Below are 4,138 nucleotides of genomic sequence, written 5' to 3'. Positions count from 1 at the left end.
ACCCCCCCGTTGTCACCCAGGTACGGAGATCCCCGAGGCTCAGCCATTTTTATTGGCACCATGCACAGGAACGGGGAGCTGGGGGGGGGAGGGGGGCAGCTCGTTTGTCCGTCCGTCCAGGCCCCACGGCCGTTGCAGCGTGGGGTTAGTCCGTCCCATCTGTGGGTCCCGTAAGGCTGCAGGGACGGCCGTGGGGGCCGTCTCACCATGGGGCCGGCCGTCTCACCGTGGGGCGGGTTCCTCCACGAGCGGGGCACCCCACGCGCTACAAGGCGGCGTGCAGGACCTGGGCCTGGCCCCGCAGCACTTCGAATTCCCTCTGCACAAAATCCGTCAAAGCTTTCCGCATTTCCACCTGGGGGGGAGGGGGGGGGAACGAGCCGGGCCCCGTCGAGCCGCGGGGCCGGGAAGAAGAGACCCCACAGAGCCGTGGGGCAGAACGGGGTCGTTTTGTGTGTGCCCCCCCCCGCCGTGGGGCAGCTCCCCCAGCGCTCACCGTTGACGTAGCCTCCGCCCAGAGTCGCTCCAGGAGGGGCCGGACGCTGAACGGTCGCCCCACGACCACCGTAATTCGCTACGGGACAGCGTCAGTAACCCCCCCGCAGCCCCCCCCCACCCCAAAGCCCACCGCCTGCCCCATAGCCAGCCGCACAGCCCCCCCCCCCCCCCCCAAAGCCACCCTACCCTGCTCTCAGTTAGCGAGGTTTAGGAATACCTCTGTGGTGCCGCTTTTGGGAGTTTCTCCTTGGAAATCGAGGCAAGAGACGCCTTTCCCAAGGTGCAGAACAAACCGCATAGACTTGTGCATACTTTCTAGGTCATGCAAGTAAAGCCAGATGCCAGCCAGAGACCGGGAGCGTGTTTGCATTTCTCCCCGATAAGTCAAATGCCCTATTTTTCATGGGTTTCTCATAGGAATAGGAATCGTGAGCGGGCACAGAAGGGTTTCTGTGCTGGGATACAGGTCATTTTTTTGTCATCACAGCTTGCACGGTGCCGTTTTGAGCGTTGACAGCGCACCGATGTTTAGCTACTGCTGAGCGGTGCTTATGCAGAACCAAGGGCTTCTCCGTTTCTCGCTCTGCTGCCCCAGCGAGCTGGCTGGGAGGGGACACAGCAGAGACCGCTGCCCCGAGCTGACCGACGAGGTACCACGGTCCGTTCCACGTAGTGTCACGCTCAGCAAGAAATTCGGGACTGGGGGAGTCTTCCCAAGGCAGCCGTCGCACCGAGATGGCTGGGCGTCTGCCTGCTGGTGAGAGGTGGTCGGTGGTTGCTGTCACGTCCGTTGGTTTCCTTTTTTATTCCCTGTGCTTGTTAAACTGTCTTTATCTCGACTCCCTTAGGTGACAGCCTAAGGAAAATGGAGCCTCCTGGGTCTCAGAGTAATTCCAGAGCTAAAGCGGCGACAGACATCGGCTCTGGATCAGATAATACGTGCCGACGCTCATCGCTGACCCAAGAAGACATGCTCCTCCTGTCCTACCCGAGGGTTTCAAATCCAACACGCTTTCTTCCTAAAGCAGGACGCTGCCTTATTTACTTGTAATGCTGTTCCTACGCTCCTTGAGATGCGGCTAGAGGTGGGTTACGCAGACCATCAAGCCGCCGTTTGGGAGCACCAGAGCCTTTTGGGTACTGTTTGTCACCACCGTTTGCGTGAGAAGGGAACTAAAACACAATAGACGGCGAGAAATTTAACCTGCCGTGGAGATAGCTACGGTGAGCAAGTCCGATTTTGTGCTTTACAAAGCATCATTTTTAAAATTCAACCCTGAGTTTCGCAAGTGTAGACCCTTATTTTTATAATGCGAGCCTCAATGTTAGGGCAAAAAGCATCAATTTAAAAGACCAAAGCCTACTTTGGGGGGTGCAAACAGTCATTTTTAAGGTCCAGACCCACATATATGGAGTACAAAAACTAATTTATTAGCTCCAAGGTCCGTTTTTAAGGTTCAGAGACTCATTTTAAGGGCCCAGAGCATCATTTTTAAGCCCCAAAGTCTGATCTGGAAGGACCAAAGCCTCATTTGTAGAGTCTAAATCCGAATTTATACAGTCCAAAGCCTCATTTTTACTTTCCAAACTCTTAGCTTTGCCTTCCAAAGCCTCATTTTAGTTTCCAAAACCTTCATTTTTAGGGTGCAGAGGCTCAGTGTTAGTTTGCATAGCCTCATTTTCAGGGTCCAAAGCCTCTTTTTTAGGATCCAGACAGGCATTTTTAGGGTCCAAGCTGCATCTGGAGTGTCCAAACCCTCATTTGGAGGGTCCAAAGCCCACTTCTAGGGCTCAAAGCCTCATGCTTAGGTCCCAAAGCCTCATTTTTAGGGTCCAAAGCTTTGATTCTAGGGTTGAAGGACTTCAGTTGTAGGCTCCCAACCCTCTTTTTAAGGTACAAACCCCTCACTTAGGGCTCAAAGCCTCATTTCCTTAATGCCCGAGGCATATAATGAGCATCCAAAGACCCATTTGTAGGGTCCAAAGCCCCGTTTTAGGGCCAAAATCCTTGTTTTTAGGCTTTAAAAATGGCCCTTTGGAAATGGTGACTCATGTGGGCCCTGGCAATATGAAAGAGGGGTCTCAGCATCCCCGGGCCCCCGCTGCCTGCGGCTGTCTGAACCTCTCCCAGCTCTTTCTGGGAGACGGAGATCGCCGCGGGAAGGGGTTACTGGGAGGAGGTACTGGTCCGGCCGACTTGGGAGGGTCCGTACCAGTTCCTTGTGCTCTTTCTAGTTAGCGCCCAACAAGAAGAGGGTGGAAGACAACCTCCGGCAGAGCCTGCCGTACCTGCGGGACACTCGAGCCACCTTGCCAGCGGTGGCCATCAGGTTCATCGGTGGGCCACAGTCCTTGGCCGCAAGGTCTTGCCGCACGGCACCCGAGGAACTGGAGCTGCGGGATATCTGCGACGGCAAGGAGGGGCTGGTGGGGCAGGGGACGGGGACTGGGCAGGGTGCCGTGGTCTGCAGGGGACTCCTGGGGGTCTCTGCAGGCAGTGGGGGGGTCACGGCGGCTCTGCTGCCTTCTCTTGCGGCCCTCCCGCCCTTGGCGAAAGACCCTGAACTCTCCGTCAGGACTCTGGCAGCGGAGGAGATCTTCGTCCCGATAAGAGAGATGCCAACGTCGGGATGGAGCCTGCAGTCGCTGTGCTGCTGGCCCCTGGTGAGCCCTGAAGAAGTGAAATCCTCCTCTGGAAAACAGCTGTATTTTAATAAATTTAGGGTTTTTTTAATAAAGCTGGAACAACAAGCCCAGTCCCATGCTGTCCTTCCCATGGAGAACACCCAGAGCGTGCTGAGCAGACAGCGTCATGCCTGGCTTGTGCTGCTGCCTGCAGGACAGCACAGCGGGACCCAGGGTGTCCTTGCAGAAAAGTCCCAGCTGCTCCGCTGGACCACAGAACCCGGAGAGGAGGAGGAGGAGAGAAGCTTTAGCCCAGCCTGCCTCTCCTGAGACATCTCAGGGCACCCGTGCTCTGCCGAGCTGGCAAATTGTCATTTGTCCTGGCATCTAAACCCTCTCGTTTACAGGGGAGGTGTGCTGGTTTGGGCTGGGATAGAGTTAATTTTCTTCACGGTAGCTGGCATGGGGCAATGTTTCGAGCGGGAACAAGGGGTTATACCAGATGTCCCGAGTGGGAACAGCCCAAAACTACGTAAGCCAAGCGGGGCAGGAACAAAACTGCCACCAGCCACCTCGAGCGGGAATCTGGCAAAGCTGTGGCTGATGGAAAGCTGACAAACCCTGGAGGCAGGAGAAAAGGCGGGTCGCAAGCGGTGTTCCCCAGGGCTCAGGATTGGGGCTGGTTCCAATAGCTTTATCGATGATTTGGACGAGGGGATCGAGTGCTCCCTCAGCAAGTTTGTGGATGACACCAAGTTGGGAGGATGGGTTGATCTGCTGGAGGGTAGGAAGGCTCTACAGAGGGATCTGGACAGGCTGGATCGATGGGCTGAGGCCAATCGTATGAAGTCCTACAAGGCCAAGTGCCGGGTCCTGCACTTTGGTCACGGCAACCCCTTGGAATGCTACAGCTTTGGGGAAGAGTGGCCGGAAAGCTGCCCGGCAGAAGAAGACCTGGGGGTGCTGGTTGACAGCCGGCTGAATATGAGCCAGCAGTGTGCCCAGGTGGCCACGA

General features: G+C 56.2%; 1 non-coding gene across 1 annotated transcript; it reads right to left on the bottom strand.

Moving 5' to 3' along the window:
• Positions 1 to 1,374: 1,374 nt before the first annotated feature.
• Positions 1,375 to 1,459, bottom strand: LOC128138528 (small nucleolar RNA SNORD45). The gene has a single exon (XR_008234064.1). It is a non-coding gene; the product is annotated as a small nucleolar RNA SNORD45 (small nucleolar RNA).
• Positions 1,460 to 4,138: the final 2,679 nt, after the last annotated feature.

The sequence above is a fragment of the Harpia harpyja genome, unplaced genomic scaffold, assembly GCF_026419915.1.
Source record: "Harpia harpyja isolate bHarHar1 unplaced genomic scaffold, bHarHar1 primary haplotype scaffold_54, whole genome shotgun sequence".
In the NCBI taxonomy this organism is placed as follows: domain Eukaryota; kingdom Metazoa; phylum Chordata; class Aves; order Accipitriformes; family Accipitridae; genus Harpia; species Harpia harpyja.
This window is presented reverse-complemented; position numbering and strand designations above follow the sequence as displayed.